Here is a 20,549-nt window from a genome sequence, read left to right as displayed (position 1 = left end):
CAGAAGCTAGGGCTGGGCACGGTGGCTCACGCCTGTAACCCCAGCACTTTGGGAGGCCAAGGCAGGCAGATCACCTGAGGTTAGGAGTTTGAGACCAGCCTGATCAACATGGAGAACCCCTATCTCTACTAAAAATAGAAAATTAGCCAGGTGTGGTGGTGCATGCCTGTAATCCCAGATACTCGGAAGGCTAAGGCAGGAGAATCGCTTGAACCTGGGAGGCAGAGGTTGCAGTGAGCCGAGATTGCACCATTGCACTCCAGCCTGGTAAACAAGAGCAAAACTCTGTCTCAAAAAAAAAAAAAAAAAAAAAAAAAAAAAATAGCCGGACGTGGTGGCGGGCGCCTGTAGTCCCAGCTACTTGGGAGGCTGAAGCAGGAGAATGGCGTGAACCCAGGAGGTGGAGCTTGCAGTGAGCCGAGGTTGCGCCACTGCACTCCAGCCTGGGTGACAGTGCGAGACTCCGTCTTAAAAAAAAAAAAAAAAAAAAAAAAAAAAAAAAAGGGCCGGGCGCGGTGGCTCAAGCCTGTAATCCCAGCACTTTGGGAGGCCGAGACGGGCGGATCACGAGGTCAGGAGATCGAGACCATCCTGGCTAACACGGTGAAACCCCGTTTCTACTAAAAAATACAAAACAAAAAACGAGCCCGGCGAGGTGGCGGGCGCCTGTAGTCCCAGTTACTCGGGTGGCTGAGGCCGGAGAATGGTGTAAACCTGGGGGGCGGAGCTTGCAGTGAGCTGAGATCCGGCCACTGCACTCCAGCCTGGGCGACAGAGCGAGACTCTGTCTCAAAAAAGAAAAAAAGACAGAAATTACTTCTCTGACCACACAGTTATCTTCTATTTGACAATTTGAGTCAGAACATTTAATAATCCACTTCAATTATTTACAAAACACTTAAATTACTTTAGTTCTTTTCTTTTCTTTTCTTTTTTGAGAAAGTCTTGCTCTGTCGCCCAGGCTGGAGTGCAGTGGCGTGATCTTGGTTCACTGCAAGCTCTGCCTCTCGGGTTCACACCAGTCTCCTGCCTCAGCCTCCCAAGTAGCTGGGACTACAGGCACCCGCCACCAAGCCCAACTAATTTTTTCTATTTTTCATAGAAACGGGGTTTCACCGTGTTAGCCAGGATGGTCTTGATCTCCTGCCTTTGTGATCCGCCCACGTTGGCCTCCCAAAGTGCTGGAATTACAGGAATGAGCCACTGTGCCTGACCTCATTATTATTATTATATCCTTTTTTTAAAATTTTTTTTTTTATTATTGAGATAGAGTATTGCCCAGGCTGGAGTGCAGTGGCACAACCTCAGCTCACTGCAACCTTCATCTCCGAGGTTCAAGTGATTCTTCTGCCTCAGCCTACCAAGTAGCTAGAATTACAGGCATGTGCCACCACACCAAGCTAATTTTTGTATTTTTAATAGAGACGGGGTTTCACCACGTTGGCCAGACTACTCTCGAACTCCTGCCTCAAGTGATCCATCTGCCTCCGCCTCTCAAAGTGTTGGGATTACAGGTGTGAGCCACCGCGCCAGCTATTGTTTTGTATTGTTTTGTTTTGTTTTGTTTGAGACAGAGTCTAGCTCTGTCACCCAGGCTGGAGTGCAGTGGCACCATCTCACTTCACTGCAACCTCGGCCTCCGGGATCAAGCCATTCTCCCGCCCCAGCCTCCTGAGTAGCTGGGATTACAGGCAACCACCACCATGCCCAACTAATTTTTATATTAGAGATGGGGTTTCACTATGTTGGCCAGGATGGTCTCCATTTCTTGACCTTGTGATCCACCTGCCTCAGCCTCCCAAAGTGCTGGGATTACAGGCGTGAGCCACTCTGCCCGACCTTTCTTTCTTTTCTTTCTGACGGAGTCTCGCTCTGTCGCCCAGGCTGGAGTGCAATGGCTCTATCTCAGCTCACTGCAACCTCCGCCCCCGGGGTTAAAGCGCTTCTCCACCTCAGCCTCCCAAGTAGCTCGGATTACAGGCACCTGCCACCATGCCCAGCTGATTTTTTTGTGTGTGTATTTATGTAGAGACGAGATTTCACCATGTTGGCCAGACTGGTCTCAAGCTCCTGACCGCTGGTGATCCGCCTGCCTCGGCCCCGCAACGTGCTGGGACTACAGGCCTGAGCCACCGTGCCCAGGCTTATTTTGTCTTGTTTTAGAAAATAAACCAATAGGCTGGGCGCGGTGGCTGACGCCTGTAATCCCAACACTTTGGGAGGCCGAGGCTGGTGGATCACAAGGTCAGGAGCGCGAGACCAGCCTGACCAACATGGTGAAACCCCGTATCTGCTAAAACTACAAAAATTAGCCGGGCATGGTGATGCATGCCTGTAATCCCAGCTACTCAGGAGATTGAGGAAGGAGAATTGCTTGAACCTGGGAGGCAGAGGTTGCAGTGAGCCTGGGTGACAGAGTGAGACTCTGTCTAAAAGGAGAGAGAGAGAGAGAGAGAGAGAGAGAGGAGGGAGGGAAGAAAGAGAAAGAAGATAAACCAATACAATAGCTGGGCGCAGAGGCTTACGCCTGTAATCCCAGCACTTTGGGAGGCCGAGATGGGTGGATCACTTGAGGTCAGGAGTTCGAGACCAGCCTGGCCAAATTGGTGAAACCTGGTCTCTACTAAAAACAAAAATTGACTGGGTGTGGTGGCATGCGTATGCAGTCTTAGATACTCTGGAGGCTGAGACAGGAGAATCACCTGAACCCCGGAGGAGGAGATTGCAGTGAGCCCAGACATGCAACTGCACTCCAGCCTGGACGACAGTGTGAGACTCTGTCTCAAAAAAGAAAAAAGGGGAGGGAAGGGGAGGGGAGAGGAGGGGAGATAAGAAGAGAAGAGAAAAGAAAAGAGACTGGGCGCGGTGGCTCAAGCCTGTAATCCCAGCACTTTGGGAGGCCGAGACGGGCGGATCACGAGGTCAGGAGATGGAGACCATCCTGGCTAACACGGTGAAACGCCGTCTCTACTAAAAAATACAAAAAACTAGCCGGGCGAGGTGGCAGGCACCTGTAGTCCCAGCTACTGGGGAGGCTGAGGCAGGAGAATGGCGTAAACCTGGAAGGCGGAGATTGTAGTGAGCCGAGATTGCACCACTGCACTCCAGCCTGGGCTACAGAGCGAGACTCCGTCTCAAAAAAAAAAAAAAAAAGAAAAGAAAAGAAACCAGGAGACTACCAGGCACAGCAGCTCATGCCTCTAACCCCAACACTTTGGGAGGCTGAGGTAGGCAGATCACGAGGTCAGGAGTTCAAGACCAGCCTGGCCAACATGATGAAACCTCATCTCTACTAAAAATACAAAAATTAGGCAGGCGTGGTGGCATGCACCTGTAATCCTTGCTACTTGTGAGGCTGAGGCAGGGGAATAACTTGAACCCAGGAGGTGGAGGTTGAAGTGAGCTGAGATGGTGCCACTGCCCTCCAGCCTGGGACAGAGCGAGACTCTGTCAAAAAGAAAAGAAAAGAAAAGAAAAGAAAAGAAAAGAAAAGAAAAGAAAAACAAAAGAAACCAATAGTCAAAACCTTCTGACAATTTTTAAAGATTTGATCATTAACTTATTTTTTTTTATTTTTTTATTTTATTTTTTTTTTCTTTTTTTGAGACAGAGTCTCACTCTGTTGCCCAGCCTGGAGTGCAGTGCCATGATCTCGGCTCACTGCAACCTCCACCTCCCGGGTTCAAGCGATTCTCCAGAGTAGCTGGGATTACAGGTATGCACCATCATACTTGGCTAAGTTTTTTTTTTTTTTTTTTTTTTTGAGATGGAGTCTTGCTCTGTCGCCAGGCTGGAGTGCAGTGGCACGATCTTGGCTTACTGCAACCTCTGCTTCCCAGGTTCAAGCGATTCTCCTGCCTCAGTCTCCCCAGTAGCTGAGACTACAGGCACATGCCTCCACGCCCAGCTAATGTTTGCGTTTTTACTAGAGACAGGGTTTCACCATGTTGGCCAGGCTTGTTTCAAACTCTTGACCTCAGGTGATCTACCCACTTTGGCCGCCCAAAGTATTGGGATTACAGGCATGAGCCACTGCACCCGGCCGCTTAGCTAATTTTTGTAGTTTTAGTAGAGACAGGGTTTCACCGTGTTGGCGGGGCTGGTCTCAAACTCCTGACCTCTGGTGATCTGCCCGCCTTGGCCTCCCAAAATGCTGGGATGACAGGCGTGGGCCACCATGCCTGGTCTTTTTTTTTTTTGAGACGGAGTCTCGCTCTGCCGCCCAGGCTGGAGTGCAGTGGCCGGATCTCAGCTCACTGCAAGCTCCGCCTCCCGGGTTCATGCCATTCTCCTGCCTCAGCCTCCCAAGTAGCTGGGACTACAGGCGCCCGCCACGTCGCCCGGCTAGTTTTTTGTATTTTTAATAGAGACGGGGTTTCACCATGTTAGCCAGGATGGTCTCGATCTCCTGACCTCGTGATCCGCCCGTCTCGGCCTCCCAAAGTGCTGGGATTACAGGCTTGAGCCACCGCGCCCGGCAAGGAGCCTGGTCTTAATATTGAATTGGATTTAAAATACTTTTTGTGGCCAAGTGCGATGACTCACCCCATCTTATATATGATATATGTGTAAGATATATATATATATCCTTTTAAAAACCACAATATACTCTTCTTTTTGAGATGGAGTCTCACTCTGTCACCCAGGCTGGAGTGCAATGGTGCAATTTCAGCTCACTGCAATCTCTCCCTCCTGGGTTCAAGCGATTCTCCTGACTCAGCCTCCCAAGTAGCTGGAACTACAGGTGCCCACCACCACACCAGGCTGATTTTTTTTTCTATTATTATTTTTAGTAGAGACATAGTTTCACTTTGTTGGCCAGGCTGGTCTGGAACTCCTAACCTCATGATCCACCTGCTCGGCCTCCCAAAGTGCTAGGATTATAGGCATGAGCCACTGCACCTGGCCCTTTTTTGTTTTTTCTGAGACAGAGTCTTGCTCTGTTGCCCAGGCTGGAGTGCAGTGGTGTGATCTTGGCTCGCTGCAACCTCCACCTCCCTGGTTCAAACAATTCTCCTGCCTCAGTCCCACCTAGTAGCCGGGATTACAGGCACCCGCCACCACATCCAGCTACTTGTTGTATTTTTAGTAGAGATGGAGTTTTACCTTGTTGGCCAGGCTGGTCTCGAACTCCTGACCTTAGGTGATCCACCCACCTTGGCTTCCCAAAGTGCTGGGATTATAGGCATGAGCCACCACTCCTAGCCCACAATGCACTCTTTTTTTTTTTTTTTTTTTTTTTTGAGACGGAGTCTCACTCCATGGCCCAGGCTGCAGTGCAGTGGCACGATCTCGGCTCACTGCAACCTCCACCTCCCAGGTTCACGCCATTCTCCTGCCTCAGCCTCCCGAGTAGCCGGGACTATAGGTGCCTGCCACCATGCCCAGCTAATTTTTTGTATTTTTAGTAGAGATGGGGTTTCACCGTGTTAGCCAGGATGGTCTCGATCTCCTGACCTCATGATCCGCCCACCTTGGCCTCCCAAAGTGCTGGGATTACAGGCGTGAGCCACCGCGCCCAGCTTTTTTTTTTTTTTTCTTTTGTGGGGAGTTTCGCTTTTGTTGCCCAGGTTGGAGTGCAATGGCGCAATCTCAGCTCACTACAACCTCCGCCTCCTGGGTTCAAGCAATTCTCCTGCCTCAGCCTCCCTAGTAGCTGGGATTACAGGCACGTGCCACCATGCCCAGCTAATTTTTGTATTTTTAGTAGAGGCAGGGTTTCACCATGTTGGCCAGGCTGGTCTCGAACTCCTGGCCTCAGGCGATCCGCTTGCCTAAGCTTCCCAAATTGCTGGGATTACAGGTGGGAGCCACCATGCCCAGCCCACAATGCACTCTTGTTTTGAATAATTAAAACAAATAAAAATACATTTGGGATTTCTCTGAAGAGCATTCTCTAAACAGTGCCTTCTTTCTTCCTGTCCCTAATACTTTCTTTCTCCCTAAGCCCCCTTTAAACCTCTCCACTGGGGAGCCTTTCTAAATGTGTACCTTGATCTCATGGATTTAGAGAGCTAAGGTTGGTCCCAGGTACCAGCTCCACCTGCTTGTTAGCTGTGTGTCTTTGGTCAAGTACCTTTCCCTACACAAGACTCAGTTTTCTCATCTACACAGTGGGGAATACAACTGCCTACCAGGGTTGTGATAATAACTAAGATTTTCCAGATGCGGTGACTCACGACAGATATCCCAGCACTTTGGGAGGCTGAGGCAGGAGTATCACTTGAGGTCAGGAGATTGAGCCTGCAGTGAGCTATGTCACGCCACCGCACTCCAGCCTGGGAGACAGAGTGAGACCCTGTCTAAAAAAAAATGCTGGGCACAGTGGCTCACATCTGTAATCCCAGCACTTCGGAAGGCTGAGGTGGATGAACCACCTGAGATCAGGAGTTCAAGACCAGCCTGGCCAACACGGTGAAACCATGTCTGTACTAAAAATACAAAAATTAGCCAGGCATGGTGGCAGGTGCCTGTAATCCCAGCTACTTAGGAGACTGAGGCAGGAGAATCACTTGAACCCGGGAGGCGGAGGTTGTAGTGAGCTGAGATTGCACCATTGCACTCCAGCCTGGGCAACAAGAGAGAAACTCCCTCTCAAAAAAAAAAAAAAAAAAGAAAGAAAGAAAGAAAAAAGAAATAGCTAAGATACCGTATTGGTAAAAATTGCTTTAAAATGAAAAACAACATGTCCCAGATGGTTCTATTTGTGTGCGTATGTGTGAATTTGAGACAGCATACTCATGGTTCTTTTTTTTTTTTTTTTTTGAGACGGAGTCTTGCTCTGTCGGCCAGGCTGTAGTGCAGTGGTGCAATCTCGGCTCACTACAATCTCCACCTCCCTGGTTCAAGCACTTCCCCTGCCCCAGCCTCCTGAGTAGCTGGGATTACAGGCGCATGCCACCACACCCAGCTAATTTTTTTGTATTTTCAGTAGAGATGGGGTTTTGCCATGTTGACCAGATTGGTCTTGAATTCCTGACCTCAGGCAACCCACCTGCCTCAGCCTCCCAAAGTGCTGGGATTACAGGTGTGATCCACCACTCAGGCCACTGATGGTTCTAATGTGAATAAAATTACAAATACACTCGATTTGTTGAATTATGCAATAAATACTCATAAGCATGGCTGGGAGGTGAATTTAAGCCCACAGGGCTTATGAAATCACTTAAGAAAAATATCACAAAACATTCAATTTTCGATGTGAAAGAAAGGCTTCAGTAAACTTTCGCGATGTCTTCACATTTCTCACTCGTAGAGTCTAGGATTTCTAGGTGTCACAGGTCTTCAGATCTAGCAGAAGATTCCTTTCCCTCGTATTTCCCTCCAGGATCCTTCCTCTGGTTATTCATTCATCCTAGAGTGAGAAATCTTTAGGGGACAGTCTCCACGGGCTGGAGGCTCGCGAGTCGTGATGGACAGAATACAGTCGCTGGACTGTCAGGAGCTAGGACATCTTGGATAAGTCCCAAAGCCTGTGAGCCCCCATTTCCTGAGCCATAAAACAAGCATAATAATGCCAACATTGGTAGGAAACGTGAAGATTAAGTAAAAATGTGTAACTCAAAACAGTTTGTAAATTCTACAGTGCTTTATTAAATAAGCCATTACGCCGGGCGCGGTGGCTCATGCCTCTAATCCCAGCACCTCGGGAGGCCGAGGCGGGTTGATCACCTGAGGTCAAAAGTTTGAGAGTAGCCTGGCCAACACGGTGAAACCTTGTCTCTACTAAAAATACAAAAAACAATTAGCTGGGCATGGTGGTGCGTGCCTGTAGTCCCAGCTACTCAGGGAGGCTGAGGCAGGAGAATCGCTTGAACCCAGGAGGCAGAGGTTGCAGTGAGCCAAGATCATGCCACTGCATTCCAGCCTGGGTGACAGAGGGAGACTCCATCTCAAAAATAAATAAATAAATAAATAAACCTAATAAATCTAATAAATTAGATTTTTTTTTCTTTGAGTCTGCCTCTGTCACCCAGACACTCTAGTGGAGTGGCACGATCTCAGCTTACTGCAACCTCTACCACCTGGTTTCAAATGATTCTCTTGCCTCAGTCTCCCAGGTAGCTGGGGTAATAGGCGTGCGCCACCATGGCAGGCCAATTTTTGTATTGTTTAGTAGAGACTGGGTTTTACTATCTTGGCCAGGCTGGTCTCGAACTCCTGACTCAGGTGTGGTCTGCCTGCCTCGACCTCCCAAAGTGCTGGGAATACAGGCGTGAGCCATGGCACCCAGCCACATCCGGCCTATTTTTTAATTTTTTGGAGAGATGGGATCTTGTTATGTTACCCAGCTGGTCTCAAACTCCTGGGCTCAAGTGATCCTCCTGCCTTAGCCTCCCAAAGTGCTGTGGCTATGGGTATGAGCCACCCTGCAGGCAGATCCTTTTTCCATGCATTCCTGCCTTATTCTGGCTCGCTCCTTCTGCTCTGAGGCAGTCACAGAGCACTCCCTTCTTGGGGATCATTAGTGTCCGGGATCAAGAGGCCTTCTCAGAAGCCAGGGGAACCCCTATTGGAGTCCAGGCTTCTCTGGAGTTTACCCTGCGTTCTTTTTCTTTTTCTTTTTGAAAGGGAGTCTCACTCTGTCACCAAGGCTGGAGTGCAGTGGCGCAATCTTGGCTCACTGTAGCTTCCACCTCCTGGGTTCAAACAATTTTCCTGCCTCATTAGGAGGCAGGAGATCCTGAGCAGCTGAGATTATAGGCATGCGCCACCGTGCCTGGCTGATTTCTGTATTTTTAGTAGAAATGGGGTTTCACCTTGTTGGCCAGGTTGTTCTCGAACCCGTGACCTCAGGTGATCTGACCGCCTCAGCCTTCCAAAGTGGTGGGATTGCAGGCTTCAGCCACCAAGCCCAGTCTTACTCTGCTTTCTTTTCTTTTTTCTTTTTTTCTTTGTTTTTGAGATAGAGTTTTGTTCTTGTTGCCCAGGCTGCTGTGCAATGGCACGATCTTGGCTTGCTGCAACCTCCACCTCCTGGGTTCAAGCAATTCTTCTGCCTCAGCCTCCCGAGTAGCTAGGATTACAGGCATGTGCCACCACACCTGGCTAATTTTGTATTTTTAGTAGAGTTGGGGTTTCTCCATGTTGGTCAGGCTGGTCTCGATCTCGCGACCTCAGGTGATCCGCCCTCCTCGGCCTCCCAAAGTGCTGGGATTACAGATGTGAGCCACTGCACCTGGTTTACTCTGCTTTCTTTAGCTCCTTTCCCTTCTCTTGCTCTTTGCGCTGGCCCTAAGCAAATTTTCTAGAATGGAGGCTGCTTACTCTGTAGCATTTTTTCCTAACTGACTTCCTTTATGGTTTCCCTAGGCTGTCAGTTAAATCACCACCCATCAGAAGCCAAACAGCCTCTTTTTCTCTTGACACTTCTCTCTGAGAACCCTTCTTTTTCTCCTTTTTTTTTTCCTTCCTGCAGCTCCAGGCCTCTGCCTTTGACTTCCCTGTCCCTTTTTCTCCCCATCATCCTCCCTGAGGACATCAGCTCTAGGAACCTTCCCACAAGCATAGTATTTGTAGTATTCCCGTTTCTAACACTCACTTTACATCCCATGATTCTTTTCTGAGCACATAAAAGTAGCAATCCAGGCCGGGCGCAGTGGCTCAAGCCTGTAATCCCAGCACTTTGGGAGGCCGAGACGGGTGGATCACGAGGTCAGGAGATCGAGACCATCCTGGCTAACACGGTGAAACCCCGTCTCTACTAAAAAAATACAAAAAACTAGCCGGGCGACGTGGCAGGCGCCTGTAGTCCCAGCTACTCAGGAGGCTGAGGCAGGAGAATGGCGTGAACCTGGGAGGTGGAGCTTGCGGTGAGCTGAGATCCGGCCACTGCACTCCAGCCTGGGTGATAGGGAGACTCCGACTCAAAAAAAAAAAAAAAAAAAAAAAAAGAAAGTAGCAATCCAAGGCAGTACAGTCTCATTCTGAGGGAAAGATGGGGATGGATTTCTCCAGCAGTCCTTGTCCTCATGGTTCCAAAAAGAATCAGCATTGTTTGAAAAAGACCAGATTGTCAACCCCCCTCTTCCCCCTCTCACACCATCAGGCCACTTCTGGTGGGGCACGGTTACTCACGTCTGTAATCCCAGCACTTTGGGAGGCTGAAGTGGGAGGACCAATTCAGGCCAGGAGTTTGAGACCAGCTTTGGCAACATGGTGAAACCTTGTCTCTACTAAAAATACAAAGATCAGCTGGGCATGGTGGTTTTTGTCTGTGATCCCAGCTACTAGGGAGTCTGAGGTGGGAGGATAGCTTGAGCCTGGGAAGTCGAGGCTGCAGTGAGCCATAATTGCACTCCACCCTGGGTGACAGAGTGAGACCCTGTATCAAAACAAATAAACAAGCAAAAAACTCCACTTCCTTTTTTTTTTTTGAGACAGAGTCTCGCTCTGTCTCCCAGGCTGGAGCGCAGTGGCGTGGAGAAGGACCCAGGAAATGGAAGAAAGAAAAAAAGAAAAATTTTCTTTGTCTGGGCGTGGTGGCTCACGTCTGTAATCCCAGCACTTTGGGAGGCAGAGGCGGGTGGATTACCTGAGGTCAGGAGTTCGAGACCAGCCTGGCCAACACGATGAAATCCCGACTCTACTAAAAATACAAAAAATTAGCTGGGCATACTGGCTGGTGCCTGTAATCCCAACTACTCGGGCAGGAGAATCACTTGAACCTGGGAGGCGGAGGTTGCAGTGAGCTGAGATCGTGCCACTGCACTCCAGCTTGGGGGACAAGAGGGAAACTCCGTTTCAAAAACAAAAGAAAACAAAAAAAATCTTCAAGGAAATTTTTTTTTTTTTTTTGAAACGGAGTCTTGCTCTGTCACCCAGGCTGGAGTGTAGTGGCCAGATCTCTGCTCACTGCAAGCTCCGCCTCCTGGGTTTACGCCATTCTCCTGCCTCAGCCTCCCGAGTAGCTGGGACTACAGGCGCCTGCCACCTCGCCCAGCTCGTTTTTTGTATTTTTTAGTAGAGACGGGGTTTCACCGTGTTAGCCAGGATGGTCTCCATCTCCTGACCTCGTGATCCGCCCGTCTCGGCCTCCCAAAGTGCTGGGATTACAGGCTTGAGCCACCGCGCCCGGCTTTTTTTTTTTTTTTAAAGAAACTTGGTTTCGTCCGGGCGCTGTGTCTCATGCCTGTAATCCCAGCACTTTGGGAGGCCGAGGTGGGCGGATCACCTGAAGTCAGGAGTTTGAGACCAGCCTGATCAACATGGAGAAACCCCGTCTCTGCTAAAAAACACAAAATTAGCCGGGCGTGGTGGTGCACGCCTGTAATCCCAGCTACTCGGGAGGCTGAGGCAGGAGAATCGCTTGAACCTGGGAGGCAGAGGTTGCAGTGAGCTGAGATGGCGCCACTGCACTCCAGCCTGGGCAACAAGAGTGAAACTCCATCTCAAAAAAAAAAAAAAAGAAACTTGGTTTCATTTTCCATTAAGGTGAAAGCTAACATCTGGGTTCAATTCAGTTCTTAGCCTACACATTCTTGCTTTCTTTCTGTTTTGTCTGCTATTTTGAGGTGTTTTAGACATTGCTAAATTTAAGTGCAAGGTGCAATGTAGACATGTGTTGGCTAACTTTGGGTTGCTTATCACTAAAAAGATTTTCTTTTCATGTCTTCAAGTTTTGCTTCTTCTCTACCCTCACCATTATTTTTGCAGAATTTATTCTAGCTCCTAAGTAATCAAAACATGCAGTGCTTCGGAAAGGAGGGAAAGTCACGTGTGGTCTGAATCGTAACAACAGAAGGAGAACTGGCATTTGTGCATCCTTCCTCGTGGTGCCAGTCAGAGCTGTTGGCTGAAAGCAATACCATCAACTGTGGGTAACTTGAGCAGAGAAGGAATGGACCAAAAGGTAATTTCCAGGAAGCCTGAAGAACCAGGCTTGGACAGAACCGGGCTTGGACAACAGGCCAAACACCAAGGCTGTCCAGGCACACAGGACACCAGCCAGGACCAGTGTCAGGAACAGCCTGGCTGATAAGCCCCTATGGGTACTGCCTCTAGGGACACTTGCCTATGTTTCTGTGTATCAGCTTTAACCATCTCTACCTTTGTGGGCCTCCCTCCAGATTTGAAGGCTTGGGAGGAGTTTCCAGTGGGTAAACTGGGCTATTTGTCCATGCGCACACTACCCCGGGGGAAGAGGGAATGCTGGTTCAGTCTTTTGTGGAGGAAGACGCACCCCTTCCCGACACCTGGGTGTCCTCACTGAGGAAGACTCACAAATAGGATGAGGGGTCGGGGAGAGTGCAACCAAAGCAATGGCCCAAGTCCACTCTAGCCCACCCTTTCATTGCCCGGTACCCATGTGCAACCCTCTTCCAGGAGGAGCTCCCAGAAGCCACGCGCCTCCCTGCCCATATTGCCTGTCAGAACTTTCGGTAATTGGGATCAGTTAATGACCCCAGCCAACGCTTCAGCTCCCCTCTTCTGTTTGCCTGATGGAACAAGGAGACAAAATACCAGGTGTCTCTATTCACTTCCCTTTCACCATGTCTCCTTGTGCAAGCACTTCCCCCTTGGGTACTGAAGTCTCGAAACCAGCCGAGAACAGATTCGTGAAGACAGGAAGCAAAAAACTCTAATGGATCATTCAGTATAACTTTACCCACTTCCACCTCCTGCTTCTTAGCTCTGTGTATTCTGGCTATGGGAGAGGTCAAACCATGTGTTGGTTGCTGATTCAGAGAGTATTTTACATCCTGCCACCTAGCGCACCAATCTCTGAATGTGTTATAACTGTGTCTTTGGAAGCCCATGCCATGTCACTGTTCTGTGACTTCTGGATAATGGGGTGTGTGATGAGATGATTGAAACCCATGACAGTAAGTCCATTGCCTGCTTCTTTTTCTTTTTTTGATACAGAGTTTCAAAGGCTGTGTTGCCCAGGCTGGAGTGCAGTGGTGCGATCTCAGCTCACTGCAACCTCCAACTCCCGGGTTCACGCCATTCTCCTGCCTCAGCCTTCTGAGTAGCTGGGACTACAGACATGTGCCACCATGCCTGGCTAATTTTTGTATTTTTAGTGGAGACAGGGTTTTGCCATCTTGGCCAGGTTGGTCTCGAACTCCTGACCTCAGAAGATGCGCCTGCCTTGGCCTCCCAAAGTGCTAGGATTACAGGAGTGAGCTACTGCTTCAAGCCATTGCCTGCTTTTTTCACTGTAAAATAATGTTTGTAAGACACATTGGTGATCTTTAAGGTGCTCTTTTTTTTGATACAGGGTCTGCTCTGTCCCCCAGAGTAGAGTGCAGTGGCACAATCACAGCTCAATGCGGCCTCCAACTCCTGGGCTCAAGTGATCCTCCCACCTCAGCCTCTTGAGTAGCTGGAACTACAAGCACACACCACAATGCCTGGCTAATTTTGAAATTTTTAATAAAGACAGGGTCTCACTATGTTGTCCGGGCTAGTCTTGAATTCCTGGCCTGAAGCAATCCTCCTGCCTTGGCCTCTCAAAGTGGTGGGATTACAGGTTCACTTGTTTGTTTATTTGTCTGTTTTTTTTGTTTTGAGACAGAGTTTCATTCTGTCTCAGGCTGGACTGCAGTGGCATGATCTTGACTCACTGCAACCTCAGCCTCCCAGGTTCAAGCAATGCTCCTGCCTCACCCTCCTGAGTAGCTGGGATTACAGGAACCCATCACAATGCCTGGCTAATTTTTTTATTTTTAGTAGAGACGGGGTTTCACCATGTTGGCCAGACTGGTCTCAAACTCCTGACCTTAGGTGATCCACCCACCTCGGCCTCTCAAAGTGTTGGGAATACAGGTGTGAGCCGCCGCACCCCGCACAGGTGCGGTTTTTCTTGTTGTTGTTTTGTTGTTTTTGTTTCTTGAGACGGAGTCTCACTCTGTAGCCCAGGCTGGAGTACAGTGGCGTGATTTCTGCTCACTACAACCTCTGCCTTCTGGGTTCAAGCGATTCTCCTGCCTCAGCCTCCCGAGTAGCTGGGATTACAGGCACCCGCCACCACACCTGGCTAATATTTGTATTTTTAGGAGAGACGAGGTTTCACCATGTTGGCCAGGCTGGTCTCGAACTCCTCACCTCAGGAGATCCACCCGCCTTGGCCTCCCAAAGTGCTGGGATTACAGGCGTGAGCCACCGCACACAGCCACAGGTGTGTTTTTAGTAGAAACGGTGTTTTGCCCTGTTGGCCAGGCTGGTCTGGAACTCCTGACCTCAAGTGATCCACCTGCCTTGGTCTCCCAAAGTGCTGGGATTATAGGTGTGAGTCACTGTGCCCAGCCCAAAGCATTCATTAATTTCACATTTCATGTGTAGCAGAATCAAAGAAAGCAAACACAAATCCAGGTTAAGTGTCTATTCCAATGAAAACACAGAGGCATCCCTTTCCTGGTGGGAGAGGTCTAATGTTTAATCTAAGGTCTAATGTAATAAGCCTGCCACCAGGTAACTGGCTGGTCTCCTCAATGACTAGAACTGTAACAGAGACTGAGAGCCGGCATGCTGCGAATTAGGCTCACAGCAGTGGCGGTGGTCAGGTCCACTTTGATAAGAGAAGGTTTGTGTTGTTGACAAAGCACAAGATCTCCATTCCTGCCACTATGACCTTTTGTGCAAGGCCTGGGGTGATGGAGAAGGAGGCTCCCTGACATCTGAGGAGGAGATCTTCTCACCCACTCACCTTTTATGAAGTGGTCTTTTGATAAGAATTCATATGGGACACAAACACACACCCCAGAAACATTTACCTCCCATGGTTATTGAGAAGAATCCGTGAGCCAGTATATTGGACATGTATGCCACACAATTTGTTTTCAATAAGTAACAGTTACTTTTTTTTTGTTTGTTTGAGACGGAGTCTCACTCTGTTGCCCAGGCTGGAGTGCAGTGGCTCAATCTCGGCTCACTTCAAACTCCGCCTTCCGGGTTTGCACCTTTCTCCTGCCTCAGCCTCCCAAGTAGCTGAGACTACAGGTGCCCGCCATCACGCCCGGATAATTTTTTATATTGTTAGTGGAGATGGGGTTTCACCGTGATAGCCAGGATGGTTTCCATCTCCTGACCTCATGATCTGCCCACCTCGGCCTCCCAAAGTGCTGGGATTATAGGTGTGAGCCACCGTGCTGGGCCGACAGTTACTATTACTAAATAACAGAATATGTGCAACGTAAAAATATATCCTACAATTACATTGAAAAAATATAATATAGAGAAAATATAAAGTATACCATTTGTATAGTACATAAAGCAACACTAAATACAGGCCCTGGCACACAAATAAACCATGCCTATTTTCTAAGAAAGCCTTTATTGATTTTGGTCAAATTCAATACTAGTTACGCTAATCAGGAAAAAATAAAAGATGATATTTTTATTTAAAATCAAAGTTACAATGTCAGGTTCAGTTGCTGTGGTTGCCTAGAACTTTATGGATACATGGTATTTATGGGTCTATGTACATTGGACTGAAGTGGATTCATGTGACGCAGAAAACCACAGAAAGGAAAGTATTTACAGGTTTCTTTGTAAAGGGAAGTGTTTTGTAAGTTAATGCTTTACTTTTTTTTTTTTTTTTTGAGAAGGAGTCTCGCTCTGTCACCCAGGCTGGAGTGCAGTGGCCAGATCTCAGCTCACTGCAAACTCCGCCTCCCGGGTTTACGCCATTCTCCTGCCTCAGCCTCCTGAGTAGCTGGGACTACAGGCACCCGCCACCTTGCCCGGCTAGTTTTTTGTATTTTTTTTAGTAGAGACGGGGTTTCACCGTGTTAGCCAGGATGGTCTCAATCTCCTGACCTCGTGATCCGCCCGCCTCGGCCTCCCAAAGTGCTGGGATTATAGGCTTGAGCCACCGCGCCCGGCCAATGCTTTACTTTTATGTGACTTTCTCCACCTAATGATCTAAAACTGCATGGTAGGTGACTGTGGTCACCACTTCACAAAATGGGCAATAAATTTCTTTAATAATCCAATGGATATTATGCGGGTCCAGGGCAGGAAAAAAGGTTGCTCCAACTTTTGTGGAGCTACCATCCCATGCGGTTGAAACACAGTGTGTTGCTGACAGAGGCACACGTACAGAGCCACAGGGTAAAACGCAGAGCTCCAAGACACCCATGTTACATGATGGGCGAGCATCTGTGGTTTCCTTCCTCTGAGTCCCTGCGGAAAAAGCCTCGATCCAGAAGGAGAGGGTGTGCTCTTAGTGCATGGGTGGGTGAAGGCTGAGCTCTGGGGAAGCAGCTGAGGCTTGAAGGAGAGGCTCTGCGGCCAGGGCACGTGCAGGAAATGAAGGAACTCAGATAGGATGAAGGGTTTCAGGTGACTTTTCATGTTGAGCACAGACCTGGTCAACAAAACTACAAATCAACACTCCTAGGCTCCTAACATTACTGGGAGATCCGCCTCCTTGATATCTCATGAATCACAGAATTTCCCAGATAAATTAGCTCATTTAATTATCCTCTTTGTTACTATCACTAAACCGGTACATTTTCCCACAGTTTCCTAGTCTTATCACAGATAGTAGAGATGGAAAACCTAAATTACACTCTAATGGATAAAACGTCAGTTCGAAAATCCCAGATTTGCAGCACTTTTCTCTAGCATTACAGAACTTGCCTGCAAAGCTTCACAGCCATCAGACTTTCATCCCAACTCTGGCTTGACACTCCCCTGCAGTTCTCTGTCTACCATTTCATGTGTGTGTGTGCACGCTATTGCAAATGCCTTGGTTGTCCAAGATCTGTATGTTTCACCGCCCCCCCGACCCCACCATGTATGTTATTATGGTAGCAGTCACATAATTGGCTCCCAGTAAACATTTACTTGCAGTTTGAGAAAAATTTATGGGTGAAGATATCCAAGTGCTGTTCCTGTGTTCTCTGCTTCTGGGTGACCCACAGTGAAATCCCTTGGTCTCAATGTTAATGTTCCCAGTATTTTCTGTTCAATGTGAAAAGGATCCATGAATTGTCTCCCACACAAACCAGTCATGCAGGGCAAGATTTATTTCTAAGTGTTTCTTGTCGCCTTTGAAGTGGATTGGAGGAGCTAGGCTTTTGCCTCCCTCCACTGATGCCTAAACTTTAACCACCGGACATTCATTCACCTGTACTGAGTATGTCATTTGTCCTATGCCCTTTTAAAATGGCCTTTCCATGAGCAGTAAAGAACCCTAAGTAAAGAACACAGATGACTATGTTGCCCAGGCTGGTCTTGAACTCCTGGTCCCAAGCAACCCTCCTGTCTCAGCCTCTCCAAATGCTGAGATTACAGGTATGAGCCACTGCGCCCAGCCTAGACTTGCCATATATACATATAATTTTTTATTTTTTATTTTTTTTTGAAACAGAGTCTCACTCTTGTTGCCAAGGCTGGAGTGCAATGGTGCGATTCCAGCTCACTGCAACCTCCGCCTCCCGGGTTCAAGTGATTCTCCTGCCTCAGCCTCCCAAGTAGCTGGGATTACAGGCGCCTGCCACCACGCCCGGCTATTTTTTGTATTTTTTTTAGTAGACACGGGGTTTCATCACCTTGGCCAGGCTGGTCTCAAACTCCTGACTTGAGGTAATCCGCCCGACTTAGCCTCTCAAAGTGCTGGGATACAGGCGTGAACCACCACGCCTGGCCTAGATTTGCGTTTTTGAAAGAGCCCCGTGTTGGCTGCGTGGAAGATTCACCATCAAACCGGGGAGTGACTGTGCTGAGCCAGACCCTGTCTGAAGGTGGCTGAGAGCACACTGCAAAAGTCAGAGCTGTGATTAGCGCCAATGTGAAAGGATATAGAGCTGTGGGAAATCACATGAGGCAGACACTTCGAGGACGGGAATGACCTGGGGAAAAGGCATGATGGATTCACGGGCCCCTTTGCTCACACCGCATCTGCTATGTGTTCTGGGTGCCTGAAGAGCAGAAGGCAGGGGGTGGGTAGTGCACGCTCATGGAAGGAATCATCTGGGGTTGGTAAAGACTTGGGCGTACTTCACTGCCAAAAGGGGAGCACCAGTGGAGAGAGTCTGAACATGGTTTTGAATAATGCACAGGAGCCAGGGAGGCAGAGGAGAGGGAGTGATCCCAGTGAAACAAGTATTAAGTCTTTGGGACTAAAACTCTTTGGAACAAACGTATGCCTGGGTAGGGAAGTTCTGGACTCAGGCTGGCTTCATGGCACAGTCTCTGTGGAGCAGGCACTTGCAAAGTCTCAGGTATGGCTTTCTCAGCAAGTGGCAAGCTGGACACCTGAGTCCTACAAAGTCCTGTCTACTTTTAGCCACATTTTACTTTTGTGTCACTAGATCCAAAAGAGGCAAGGATGCCCTGTCCCAGGCTTGGGGGACAAAGCCAGCCTCGCATGGAAGGAAAGGAGATGAGCGCTGTGGCTCTCAGTGGGAAACCTCCTCCTGGAAGAGTCCTGGTAGCTCTGACCCCCACAGCCATTTGTTCTCACCTCTCTTCTAGTGCCTGTCACACTGCACTGTCATCCTTGATTTACTTAACAAATAATAATCTGCCTTCCTCACCAGCACTGAGCTTCCTCAGTGTGTAAGTAGAGTTAGTCATCTCAGCTCCCTCTGGGGCTACGGCCATGCTCGAGGAAGTTGACCGAGATTGGAAATGAATGCGTGTACGCTGCTTCCCCATCTCCAGACGCCACGGTCTCCCGCCTAGATTAAGGCGCTAAGTAATAACTGGGAGCCTGCCTGGACTCTGGCCTTCCTCCCTGCTGTTTGCTGTTTTGGGGAGAGACCAGAGCCACACTTCTAACGTGCAAATCCTTTCACGCCTCTCCCTGCCCCAAACCCTGCAAGTGCTCGCCTTTTTTCTTGGAATGACTTCCAAACTCTTTATTTATTCTTTATATTCTTTATTTTATTTTTTGAGACAAGGTCTCACTCTGCTGCCCAGGCTAGAGTGCAGTGGTGTGATCACGGCTTACTGCAGCCTCAACCTCCCAGGCTCAAGCCTCCCAACTAGCTAGGACTGCAGGCGTGTGCCACCACAAATTTTTTATTTGTTTTTATTACTTTATTTATTTATTTATCTATTTATTTTGAGACAGGGTCTTGCTCTGTCAGCCAAGCTGGAGTCCAGTGGTACTATTGCAGCTCACTGCAGCCTCAACCTCCTGGGCTCAAGCAATCTTCTTGCCTGAGCCTCCTGAATAGTGGAAACTACAAGTGTGTGCCACCACCACACCCAAGTAATTTTAAAATTATTTGTAGAGAGAGGGCTTCCCTATGTTGCCCAGGCTGGTCTCGAGCTCCTGGACTCAAGTGATCCTTCTGCCTTAACCTCCCAAAGTGCTGGGATAACAGACCCCAGATGCTTTAAACTGACAGGTAAGGTCATTTGTGGTCTGGCCAACTCATGCCTGCTCCCCCCCAGAGCTCCATACTCTAGTCCTCACAAGTGCCTTTAGTTCACCCAGTGTTTCCTCCGTCTTGATTGCCTTTGGTCCTTCACAAAATGAGGCAATGTCCTTAGTTTCTCTGATCCCCATTTCACCTCAGTCATTCCTTCAGGTCTCAGCTGACTGTCTTCCTCTTGCCATCCCTAACCTCCCAAGAGAAGGCTGGATGCCCCTCTGCTGGGTTTTCCTGGAGCTCTGCACTTCCCTCATGTAGCACTTGTCAACCCATCTGTATCTGCCCCAGGGCCCGTCAGGGCAGGGGTGCCCCTGCCTAGGTCACTGCGACGCCCTCTGAGCCCAGCACAACACAGAGCACTCAGTACACTGGTGAACACATGGGTCTAGAAGAGATGGAAGGACCTAACAGCAGCCAGCAGAAAAGCAGAGGAAGGAGGAGAGAGAAAGCCTGAGAGTCAGAGAGGCATGAAAAGATGTGATCCTGAGTAGATGACAGGGCACAGATGGAAGGATGCTGGGAGCTGTGTGACACGCGCTGGGTCCCTATGGCAGATGCGAGTGATCCATCTGTAGATGACTCGTAGGAAGTGTGAAATCCGTGTCAGGAGAGAAGGGAGCTGAAGCAAGCAACTGAAGAGTCACCCCAGGAGAGGATGGAGAGAGAACATGCAGAGGAGAGGGAGCAAGCAGGAGAGGTTATAGGACCAGGACAAGGGCAGCGGTTTTGAGAGCAAGAAGGTCTTGAGCATCCTGATAGGGCCATGGAAAAGCCATGGATAGACAGAGGGAAACATCAGGGACAGGCGGGAACTCCTGAAGCAAGGTCCCAGATGGGTGGCCCCAGAGGGGCTGGGCAACCGGCACAGGTGGCAAGATTAGCTCTGGAAAGGGAAAAGGACACCCCTTATTCCTCTCAGACAGCAGGAAGAAAGAACAAAGACCCATATCACGGATGTCCCATGGAGGAAAGCTGAGGGAGCTGACACCTGACAGCCTCTACTCTGCGTGAAGTTGAAGGTTAAAGATTCAGGGAGTCTAGTTCCAGCCCTATCAGTGACTATGTGGCCTTGGGCCATTCGTGGAACCAATCTCCCCAGGCCTCAGAGTGCTCTGAAAACAACCCCATCTATCCTGGTAATTCAACAACCTGGTTTATAGAGACTTCTTAGTTTCCGTAAAAGCATTTATCTGACACACAACACATATTTCAGCT

Source organism: Rhinopithecus roxellana, chromosome 13 (assembly GCF_007565055.1).
Source record: "Rhinopithecus roxellana isolate Shanxi Qingling chromosome 13, ASM756505v1, whole genome shotgun sequence".
NCBI lineage: Eukaryota > Metazoa > Chordata > Mammalia > Primates > Cercopithecidae > Rhinopithecus > Rhinopithecus roxellana.
Note: the sequence above shows the minus strand (reverse complement) of the source record.